General features: G+C 43.1%; 1 protein-coding gene and 1 pseudogene across 2 annotated transcripts in view; one reads left to right on the forward strand and one right to left on the reverse strand.

The window, feature by feature from the left end:
• Nucleotides 1-12,532, forward strand: part of LOC149301485 (uncharacterized) — a 251,973-nt gene that overhangs the window by 195,702 nt on the left and 43,739 nt on the right. The gene's annotated exons all lie outside the window — the stretch shown is intronic.
• The window catches only part of LOC149301490 (uncharacterized), a 45,269-nt pseudogene that overhangs the window by 20,968 nt on the left and 11,769 nt on the right, over nt 1-12,532 (reverse strand). Inside the window, exon 3 of the transcript XR_016272238.1 lies at nt 9,015-12,115. The product of XR_016272238.1 is annotated as an uncharacterized LOC149301490 (transcript). The remainder of the gene's footprint in view (nt 1-9,014; nt 12,116-12,532) is intronic.

The following is a 12,532-nucleotide window of genomic DNA, read 5'->3' on the forward strand; positions in this document are numbered from 1 at the left end:
TAGCCATCTCTTGGGGTGCTTTGAATGTCTATTCCTGCATGGCAGAGGACTGAAACGGATGGTCCTTGTGGTCTATTTCAACTCTTTGATTATATCATTCTAAAGTAGAATCATAGCGCTCTGACAGTAAATTATGAAACGGCCCTCAGTCTTCATAGAAAGAACAATGGATTCAGGTTCCTTACCCACAGAAGCCACATTCCCATAATTCTCCATCATCACATAACTGTACATAAGTCTCTGTTTCTTCGTCAACAGTTTCCATTCATCCTCGGTGAAATATACAGCCACATCTGCAAAGGTCACCTGCAACAGAAAATAGCCCTCATCCAGAGAGTGACTAAACAAAAGGAGAGGAAAGCACATGGTGCATTGCAAATATTGTTTCAACAATTCAGAATTCAGTCCAGGAAATAAACTTTAAATTCTGCAAACAAGCAAAAAGTGTCTCAATCCTTTCAAAATAATATACAATTTGATAAACAGTATAATTTAGGCCATGTCTGATATATTATTGATTGATTAGGATACTGACTATCACAACATTGTATAGTACATTTAGTCACCAATGAATTATAGTGCATTTAGCCATATGTCACCTAATTTCAGAAGCATATTTCCTTTTTAAAAAACAGTTCTGGGGAGTACTCTGGGCTTGGGGCCACTAGGCTCACCCTCAATTTCGGTCCAGAGATATTCCTCCATATCCCCCAGCATTTTACAGATGGGGAAAGCAAGACACATGTGGCTAAGCAACACCAGAAGGGGGTCAAGATGGCCAAAGTTGTTAATGATAAAGATCACATAAGCAAGGAAGGGTACCGCAGTTTGCTTTTGCCTCCAACTCCTGACAAGCACAAGACCCTGACTCCATCCCTCCTCCCATCTTCCCTCTTTTAAGTTGATGGGATGCAGACTCTTTTGAACTTGGAACACATTTTGCAGCAACTGAACTGACCTGAGGAGAAGAGGGAAAGTGGGAGGAGAAGAGAGAAATAGGATATTTTCTAAGCCCCTGAAAAAATGAGGTGACAGAGGATTACCCAGGACTCTTTCTGCCAAACTGGGACAGTATGTTCTCCACTTGCTTTCATGAGCCACTCCAGACATAGGAGATTATCGCACTGCGTTCTGAGAACGTTCCTATCATCACGTGATGAGAACGTTCCTGGAACAGATATTACTGCATTAGTAAACTAGAACGTGATCAGAACGTGATCAGAACTGCATTTTACCGCACAGCGATTCCTGAAACCGTTCCGAGAACATATTCCACCAAGGCCGCCTCCGTCTCCTGATTGGCTGAAAGAATGACAGGCAGGGAGGCAGTGAAGCAGGCAGGCGAGCGACTGCAGTGAGGGAAGGGGTGTGTGTGTGAGAGAGAGGGGGGAAAGGAGGAGGGAGGGAAAGGAGGGAAGAAGGAGGGATCGGGAGGAAGGCAGGGAGAAAGAGAAATGGGGAGAGATGAGCCTTGCAAGTTACATCCCAAACCTCCTTTGCAAGGCTGGGAAGAAGGAGGAGCTCCATGCAGGTCTCTTCAAGCCGAAGGAAAGCAAGTTGCCAGGGAGGGACTGGGCCAATGGCAGAGCCCCGGCAGCCATAGCAGCTCTTTAAACCGGTTAGAAAAGAAGAGTCCTCTGCTGTCATCCCAATTCCCCATTTTGGCTGCTTGTCAGCCTTTTGCCTCCTGTGTGTGTGCGCATGTAATGTGTGCCTTCATAGAATCATAGAATCATAGAGTTGGAAGAGACCACAAGGGCCATCCAGTCCAACCCCATTCTGCCATGCAGGAAATCACAATCAACGCATCCCCAACAGATGGCCATCCAGCCTCTGCTTAAAGACCTCCAAGGAAGGAGACTCCACTACACTCTGAGGAAAGAGTGTGTTCCACTGTCGAACAGCCCTTACTCTCAGGAAGTTCCTCCTAATATTGAAGTGGGATCTCTTTTCCTGGAGCTTGCATCCATTGCTCCGGGTCCTAGTCTCTGGAGCAGCAGAAACCAAGCTTGCTCCCTCATCAATGTGACATCCCTTCAAATATTTAAACAGGGCTATCATATCACCTCTTAATCTTCTCTTCTCCAGGCTAAACATCCCCAGCTCCTTAAGTCGTTCCTTGTAGGGCATGGTTTCCAGACCTTTCACCATTTTAGTCGCCCTCCTTTGGACACGCTCCTTTTTTAATTGTGGTGCCCAGAACTGGACACAATATTCCAGGTGGGGCCTGTGAGCTTCCCTCCCCGCTTTAATTCTTGTCTGGCTCTTTGCTATGGAATTCTGGGAGTTGTTTGCTTGCTTTTGTGTGTTGCTCCAAACAGAGGAGCTTTTGTGGGTTCCTTCCTGGAGGGAAGGAGGAGAAGGTCCTGGGCATCCCTGCCATCCTTGCCTCCTGCAGGCTGCCAGCACAGGAGCCCCGCTGGACATGACACTAGAGGCCCCCGCAGAAGCAGCCAGACCCTCTCCCTCTTGCTCTCTGCTCTGGCCCCCCTGTTTCCCTCTCTCTTTCTCTCTCTTTCCCTTCTTTCCTCTTCTCTCACTTGTCCCAACTTTCCTCCCTTCCCTCCCTCCTTCTTTCCCCCCTCACACACACACACCTTCCCTCACTGCAGTCGCTCGCCTGCCTGCCTCCCTCCCTGCCTGTCATTCTTTCAGCCAATCAGGAGACGGAGGAATGCGAGAACGGATTTGAGAACACATAAGAATACCGCACACACCTCTGTTGGAACGTTCTCATCACGTTTCAGCTCTCTGGGAACACATTCATATCTGTACCCTCCTGGAACACATTTGGAACACATTTAAGCGTTCTGAGAACCCGATTGGAACACATACGTGCGGTATACTCAAATGCGTTCCGTTCTCATCACGTGATGAGAACAGTCTCAGAATGCAGTGCGATAATCTCCATAGATTAAACTAATAGTAAGGATGGCAACTTACCAAAGAGCTGTTGTACCTCAGGAGCCTCTTTCTTTTGGAGCGCAATTCCCTCCGCTTGGCCTCTGTTTTGGCCATCAGGTGGGCAGGGGGTCCTGGTGGCCCTGCACTTCCAGAAAGAGAGGCCCCAAAGCTGTGTACAAGGAGTCCGAGATGGAGTTCCTGAGAAAAGGGACCAGGGTTAGTATTGGCTTGGCAAGAAACCCTGCATCACTCAAAGACACAGAGAACAGAATCCTGCTGGTGACATACGCAGGTGACATATGTCTCCTTTGGGCCAATGCAGAGGGGGGCATCCCCTTCCTCCCTCTGCTTCAAACAAAGCCCCCTGGACCTAACATAGATTCACTGCAGCTCCCCTACACAAGAGATACTCCATGCCTTATTAGAGTGGTGGGGTGGGTGGGAATTAGGGGATGGGGAATTGGAGAGGGCCCTGGTTATGTCCCTGTAGATAGATGTGAAATTAGTGCATCATAAACAAACAAACAATCTGCCAAAATATCCAGAGGTTTCCAGTACTTTTCCCCATCATCAGCCCCTTTCTCAAGAAGGCTGCATCCACACTATAGAAATAAGGCACTTTAACCGCTCAGTGCTGTGGAATCCTGGGATTTTACCTTTGGACACTTAGCTTCTCTACCAGAGAGTTCTGGTGCCACAACAAACTACAAATCCCAGGATTCCACAGGATAGAGCCAGGAGAGTTAAAGCGGTTTGGAACTGGATTATTTCTTCAGTGCAAATAATTTCTGTAGTGCAGATACAGCCTAGCTCTGTTGTAAAAGTCAAATTATTATCTGGTTAAAATGGTTTTCCTTTTAAAAAATAAGGTTTTTTAGTCTCTAATCCTTATTCTTTTTGTTCTTGTTTGTTTCACTCTTGGTAATATGAGTTATTCTGGCCTGTCTGCCTCCTTCCTTCTTCCATGAAAGTCTCTTAATAAGGAAACTGGGGAGACTTTTAAAACCTCCCAGAGGAGCCACTTTTGGCCTTTTTTGGGGGACTAACCTCCTCTTAGAAGCCAAAGCCCAATGTTTGTGAAGAAGAAGAATAAGGCTTGTATTAAAACTATCCTCCCATTTCTGATCCCTTTTAAAACCCATGTTCCCCAGAAAGAGCAGAGCTGTGTATTAAGAAACCCTCTCAGAAAAGACACAAAGAGACACACTTCCTTCCTTTTGGCCCAAGGAGCCTGGCCTCCTTCTGACTCTGGAGCCTCAGGAGAGAAAGAGAGGCCTATCTTCAACTGAGGCCTCAGGGAAGGTTCCGGAACAAAATGGCCACTGGAACACAAAATGGATGCCAGAACACAAAGTAGCCAGGGATGATGGGAGGGACAGGTATTCCAGCCAATCAGGGCCAGGGATGGTGGGAGGGACTGGGATTCCAGCCAATCAGGGCCAGGGATGGTGGGAGGGACTGGGATTCCAGCCAATCAGGGCCAGGGATGGTGGGAGGGACTGGGCTTCCAGCCAATCAGGGCCAGGGATGGTGGGAGGGACAGGGATTCCAGCCAATCAGGGCCAGGGGAGGGACTGGGCTTCCAGCCAATCAGGGCCAGGGATGGTGGGAGGGACTGGGCTTCCAGCCAATCAGGGCCAGGGATGGTGGGAGGGACTGGGCTTCCAGCCAATCAGGGCCAGGGATGGTGGGAGGGACTGGGATTCCAGCCAATCAGGGCCAGGGATGGTGGATGGACTGGGATTCCAGCCAATCAGGGCCAGGGATGGTGGGAGGTACAGGAATTCCAGCCAATCAGGGCCAGGGATGGAGGGAGGGACTGGGATTCCAGACAATCAGGGCCAGGGATGGTGGGAGGGACTGGGATTCCAGCCAATCAGGGCCAGGGATGGTGGGAGGGACTGGGCTTCCAGCCAATCAGGGCCAGGGATGGTGGGAGGGACAGGGATTCCAGCCAATCAGGGACAGGGATGGTGGGAGGGACTGGGATTCCAGCCAATCAGGGCCAGGGATGGTGGGAGGGACTGGGCTTCCAGCCAATCAGGGCCAGGGATGGTGGGAGGGACAGGGATTCCAGCCAATGGCAGCCCTCAGAGTGTCCTCAGGAGCCAATCATGTGGAAAATACATATCATAAAAAGATTACAAAGTCTAAACATTTCAATTACAGTAATTGCAGGGCAGTTATGCTGTTATGACCGGAAGTAAACGTATACACAGTTAGAATTATATATACATGCTGAGGTTGACCAGAATGTGAGATGTGTATACATGCGCAGGTGCATCCATGTCCATGCATAGATACCCACATATTTCTCCATGCATTTGCTTAGGTTTAAATTGTACGCAAGTAGAAGAGTACATATAAATGTGTGTGTGTGTGTGTGTGTATATATATATATATATATATATATATATGATCCAACATGTATGTGTACATGTGCTTGCATATGTCTCTCTCTCTCTCTCTCTCTCTCTCTCTATATATATATATATATATATATATATATTACATGTGTATAGACATGCAGACTTTCAGACAGATATCTATGGGTATGTATAGATGTATCTATGGGTGTTGTATGCAACATCTATAGACTTGAAACTATCTATCTATCTATCTGTAGGCCCATAAAGGTATAAGTCTGAGTGCTCTTAGATAGAGATGCCTCCACATATATACATATATGAATATGCACAAACACACATGCACACATGCATCTGTTGTTGTCCATTGTTCTGGTCAGTTGTTCCAGGTGATGCTGGAGAAGAGCCCTGCCTCCAGCGGAACCAGAAGCTGAAGGCGATGAGGAGAGGGACTCCTTGCCCAATGCATGGCTCACCTGGAGGGCCAGCACCAGGAAGGCCAGTCCCCCCACCTTCACAAAGGCCCCATTCCCACTCCCTCATTTGCCCTGGACAGAACTGGGCAGATCCAGGTGCCCCATATCAAATCTCCCCAGAAACAAGTTCCTACTACCCTTTACCTCAATCGGGGCAATCTACCCCCTGAACTTGATCTGATCATGACCGGGGCTGAGTTCATATTTGCCGGCAGCAGGGAAGAAAGGGTCAATAGTCCGCTTTCAGAAAAGCCGTGCTAAGGGGGATTTGCCCTGGATCTCTTGTGCAAGCCCCTGATGGAGTTGTGTTAAAATCGGCGCAAGTGTGAACTTCCAACTTTTAAACCGGTTTGGGAAGTGGGGTAAAACATAGTCTGAATGGCCCCTACATTTAAGGGTGAAAGGAGCAAGAAACAACAAGCTAAGTCTAAACACTTCCTTTTACCATTGCAGCGTTGGAGCGTGTCGCCACCCTCGAACTGTCAATGGCTCACCTGCAGCAAGGCCAGGAGCAGCACAGAATGTGGCTATACAACTCGGTGTGTGGCGCTCCCCACAACAATAATGTGGGTCTTCCTTTTTTTACTTTCAAAAATGTTTATTACACTGAGATATTCCCATGATAGTATTTAAATTACCAAATATCGACCAAATATTAACTATTAATTTAATGGAATGTTATCTCCCTTTTCTTCAAATGTTTTAAGACAACTCCATTCCATTTCTAAATATCCTTTTGGTTTCCCTGTTAGTAAGGCAGATACTATATCCATATTTCTAGCTTCATATTTTTTAATCAACCAATCTTCGATAGAAGGATTCATTGTAGATTTCCAAACTTGAGCAAATAAGATCCTTGCACATGAGACCATATATAAAACAATTCCGTTGTATTTTACTGACTTTATGTTGTGTGTCATGTTTAGTAAAAATAAATTTGGTTCAAAGGGAATATTTATATCCAGAATGTTTTGGATGGTTCCATGAATCCTTTGCCAGAATCCTTGATCTTTAATGCATGTCCACCAATATGAAAGAAGCTTCCCTCGGGTTCCCCGCATTTCCAGCACTTAGTATTGCCAGTTTTGTATATCTGGTGGATTTTGGGGGGTTAGATACCACCTGTATAACATTTTGATATAATTTTCTTTATAAGTTTTGGCACAGAGTGAATTTATTTGTTCCTTTCCATGATTTTTCCCATTCCTCTATAGTTATAGTTTTATTTATATCATGTGCCCATCTTACCATGCTGTGTTTAATTTCATCTTCTAGATCTCTTTCTTTTAATAGTTTATAATACTTGGAAATGTGTTTACCTATTTTTTCCATCATGATTTTATCTATTTCGACAACTATGTACCCCCTAAATTGGGACCCAGGAAAATATCGGTTCTCATGTATGCAGATGATACTATTTTATTGTCACAAACACAGCAAGGTTTAAGGACATTGTTGAAGGCTTTCAGTCAATTAGCTACACAAGACAAGCTGAAAATCAATCACAAGAAAACAAAAATATTAGCTTTTGATAATAGGCATATAAAACATACATGGTGAATTGATGGGCGACTTATAGAACAAGTGAAGTCCTTCAAATATTTAGGACTAAATTTTTCCTCAACTGGATCTTGGAGTTGTCATTTTGAAAATACAAAAACAGTTGCTATTAATACAGCCAACTCTCTATTAAGATTATACTGGAGCAGAAGTGGTCAACAGTTCCCTCCGGCCATTAAAATCTTTGAGGCTAAAGTTATAGCTCAGTTGCGTTATGGGGCTGAAATTTGGGGGACTAACATAAAATCTAACTCGGAAACAGTCCAAAATAATTACTTGCGAGCAATTTTAGGTCTTCCCAAAGGAACCGAGACCGCTATCCTTCGGTTGGAAGGTGGTCTCCGTACTGTTAAGGCTATAACTCAGGTTCAAGCCATTAAATACTGGCTCAAACTTACTAATTGGATAGGACTAGCCCTTGTATTGATTGCTTTCAAAGAAATGTTGAAATTTGAAAACAAAACACTTAGATCTTGGAATCAAGAAATCCTGCAACTTATTGATTTGTATGGGTTCTCAAAGGACTCTTTGTGCTCTTTAAATTATGATAAAGCTGTAAAATATATGAAGTCCCATATTTTGAAACACTACTTTCAGTTAGATTGCACTTCTGTTGGCCTATCAAAATGTGCTCCTTGGTATACCAAACTCCCCTCCCAAATAAGTTATCCACAACATCTAATATAACTAATTTCAAACAGAGATATGCCTTCACAGCCTTACATTGTCAATCAATGATCACAGCTGTGGTGCAAAGGCGTTATCAAAGGACCATCTGGGAAGAAAGAGTTTGTCAATGTGGCTCCAACTCAGTTGAAGATCTAAGTCATTACATATTAGAGTGCCCAATTTATAAAGATATAAGAAATGCTTTATACAAAGACAATGTAAACGTATCAAACAACTCTGACTCATATCTGATCACTCTATTATTATTAGGGGATACTGAAACAAGCATTTCTGAAAAAGTAGCCTGTTATGCCTTTAAAGCTTCAGTGTTAAGGAGGAAGTTCTATAAAGACGATGGTTGCGTCACAGGATAGTTTTGAAGCCCAACTATTCTTGCATATCCTCAGCTCTGTAAACCAATGTTATAGAGCTTTATTGTATCTGGCCCCTTATGCCTCTTTAGACCCATCTTACATGTTGCTGTTGTTGTTTTCAAAAGACAATTTTAACCCTGCAATGCAATGTACATTATACAATGTAGTTGTTGCTTATATTTTGTATGTTTTTATATGAACAACTTTTTTTGTAATGGTATATGCTATACAAAAATAAACTTATCTATCCATCTATCTATCTATCTATCTATCTATCTATCTATCTATCTATCTAATTTATGCACAAGAAATTTGCCCGTATAAACATAATTCTGTACAGGTTTTCCTTGTACCTTTCTCATTTGATCAATTTGAATATTAAGTCCCGATTACTTTAGTCCAATTAATGATACCTGCTCTTCTTCATTTTCAAACATAAGTAGCAATTTATACATTTTACCTATCAAATGACTACCATCTGTGCATAAAAACTTTAAAATTATGACACACACACACACACCGGTACTGTCAGCTCTTCATATCCTCTCTCTTCCCCTTATCTGATAATATGTCAGCCATTATAGTTTAAACCCTTCATGTTCTAATCTTTTCCCAGAAAAGCTCTTTTGGCATTTCATACATTTATAAGGTTTTCCCCATGTGGCTTCTTTGATGTGAACGCAGCCTATCATTCAGACTGTAGCTCTTCCCACATTACATGCATTTATACGGGTTCTCCCCTGTGTGGGTTCTTTCATGTGAACATAGATCTCCACTGTTACTGAAGCTCTTCCCACATTCCATGCATTTATAAGGTTTCTCCCGTGTGGGTTCTTTGATGTAAACGTAATTTTCCACATTCAATGAAACTCTTCCCACATTCTACACATTTATATGATTTCTCCCCTGTGTGGGTTTTTTGATGTTTATGTAGATCTCCAGTCTGAATGAAGCTCTTCCCACATTCCATGCATTTATATGGTTTCTCCCCTGTGTGGGTTCTTTGATGTTTACATAGAGTTCCTCTGTCGCTGAAGCTCTTCCCACATTCCATGCATTTATATGGTTTCTCCCCTGTGTGGGTTCTTTGATGTAGATGTCCTCTCTGATTCCATGCATTGATATGGTTTCTCTCCTGTGTGGGATCTTTGATGTGAACGTAGACTCCCACTCTGACTGAAGCTCTTCCCACATTCCATGCATTTATATGGTTTCTCCCCTGTGTGGGTTCTTTGATGTAAACGTAATTTTTCACTTTCAATAAAACTCTTCCCACATTCCATGCATTTATATGGTTTCTCCCCTGTGTGGGTTCTTTGATGTAGATGTAGATGTCCTCTCTGACTGAAGCTCTTCCCACATTCCATGCATTTATAGGGTTTCTCCCCTGTGTGGGTTCTTTGATGTAAACGTAATTTTCCACTTTCAATAAAACTCTTCCCACACTCTACACATTTATATGGTTTCTCCCCTGTGTGAATTCTTTGATGTAAACGTAGAGTTCTACTGTCGCTGAAGCTCTTCCCACATTCCATGCATTTATATGGTTTCTCCCCTGTGTGGGTTCTTTGATGTAAACGTAGAGTTCTACTGTCGCTGAAGCTCTTCCCACATTCCATGCATTTATATGGTTTCTCCCCTGTGTGGGTTCTTTGATGTAAACGTAATTTTCCACTTTCAATAAAACTCTTCCCACATTCCATGCATTTATATGGTTTCTCCCCTGTGTGGGTTCTTTGATGTAGATGTAGATGTCCTCTCTGACTAAAGCTCTTCCCACATTCCATGCATTTATATGGTTTCTCACCTGTGTGGGTTCTTTGATGTGAACGTAGACTTCCACTGTCACTGAAGCTCTTCCCACATTCCATGCATTTATATGGTTTCTCCCCGGTGTGAATTCTTTGATGTAAACGTAGAGTTCCCCTGTCACTGAAGCTCTTCGCACATTCCATGCATTTATATGGTTTCTCCCCTGTGTGAGTTTTTTGATGTTTATGTAGATGTCCACTCTGACTGAAGCTCTTCCCACATTCTACACATTTATATGGTTTCTCCCCTGTGTGGGTTCTTTGATGTTTACATAGAGTTCCACTGTTGCTGAAACTCTTTCCACATTCCATGCATTTATATGATTTCTCCCCTGTGTGGGTCTTCTGATGGGAATGTAGACTATCACTCCGATTGAAGCTCTTCCCACATTCTACACATTTATATGGTTTCTCCCCTGTGTGGGTTCTTTGATGTAAACGTAATTTTCCACTTTCAATAAAACTCTTCCCACATTCTACACATTTATATGGTTTCTCCCCGGTGTGAATTTTTTGATGTAAACGTAGAGTTCCACTGTCACTGAAGCTCTTCCCACATTCCATGCATTTATATGGTTTCTCCCCTGTGTGGGTCCTTTGATGTAAATGTAGATGTCCACTCTGACTGAAGCTCTTCTTACATTCCATGCATTTGTATGGTTTCTCCACTGTGTGGGTCCTTTGATGTGAACGTAGACTATCACTCCGATTGAAGCTCTTCCCACATTCCATGCATTTATATGGTTTCTCCCCGGTGTGAATTCTTTGATGTGAACGTAGACTTCCACTGTCACTGAAGCTCTTCCCACATTCCATGCATTTATATGGTTTCTCCCCGGTGTGAATTCTTTGATGTAAACGTAGAGTTCCACTGTCACTGAAGCTCTTCCCACATTCCATGCATTTATATGGTTTCTCCCCTGTGTGGGTTCTTTGATGTAAATGTAGATGTCCACTCTGACTGAAGCTCTTCCCACATTCCATGCATTTATATGGTTTCTCCCCTGTGTGGGTTCTTTGATGTAAATGTAGATGTCCACTGTGATTGAAGCTCTTCCCACATTCCATACATTTATATGGTTTCTCACCTGTGTGGGTTCTTTGATGTAAACGTAATTTTCCACTTTCAATAAAACTCTTCCCACATTCCATACATTTATATGGTTTCTCACCTGTGTGGGTTCTTTGATGTAAACGTAATTTTCCACTTTCAATAAAACTCTTCCCACATTCCATACATTTATATGGTTTCTCACCTGTGTGGGTTCTTTGATGTAAACGTAATTTTCCACTTTCAATAAAACTCTTCCCACATTCCATACATTTATATGGTTTCTCACCTGTGTGGGTTCTTTGATGTAAACGTAATTTTCCACTTTCAATAAAACTCTTCCCACATTCTACACATTTATATGGTTTCTCTCCGGTGTGAATTCTTTGATATAAACGTAGAGTTCCACTGTCACTGAAGCTCTTCTTACTTTCCATGCATTTGTATGGTTTCTCCACTGTGTGGGTCCTTTGATGTGAACGTAGACTATTACTCCGATTGAAGCTTTTCCCACATTCCATGCATTTGTATGGTCTCTCTCCTGTGTGGGTCCTTTGATGTGAACGTAGGTTTTCACTCTGATTGAAGCTCTTCCCACATTCCATGCATTTGTATAGTCTCTCTCCCATGGGAACACTGAAGTGTGCATTTAATTGTGATTTGCATTTGCACATTCTCCCACAGGCAAGACATTCGTCTTGGTCTGAGTATAAAGTCAGTTGTTCAGGAAATTCGGCACCCTGAGAGGCAGAGGAGTTGTTCTTCTCGTTTTGCCTTTGTTTCCCCCTTTTTCTTTTCAGTTCCTTTTCATTTCCAAACTCCTCTTTTTCCATGAAAGGCTCCATAATTTCCATTGATGTCGCAGGTGGCTCCTCATAGTTCTCTCTATGCTGCTCATTACCTGCTTCAGGAAAAGGAGAACTAATTAGGAGCCAAGCACAGAATCAATCTGAATTACTTTCTTTATTTTATCATCTCCCCATTCTTTTTTTAAATAATCTTTATTGAATACAGTGGTACCCCGGGATACGAATTCTCCGGGTTACGAAATTTCCGGGTTACGAAAAAAACCCATAGGAAATTATTGTTCCGGGTTACGAAAGTTTTTTCGGGTTACGAAAAAACTTTTGGTGCTTTTCGGCGCTATTTTGCACGGAATCGCGGCTTTTCCCCATTAGCGCCTATGGCGATTCGGCTTACGAAGGCTTTTCGGGTTACGAACGGCGCCCCGGAACGAATTAATTTCGTAACCCGGGGCACCACTGTATTTACAGAATAAAAAAGGGGTACAATTCTCTATACTTTATACATTCCATATTCC

This window comes from Sceloporus occidentalis, unplaced genomic scaffold, assembly GCF_023333645.1.
Source record: "Sceloporus occidentalis isolate IW3139 unplaced genomic scaffold, rSceOcc1.0.p SCAF_21, whole genome shotgun sequence".
NCBI lineage: Eukaryota > Metazoa > Chordata > Lepidosauria > Squamata > Phrynosomatidae > Sceloporus > Sceloporus occidentalis.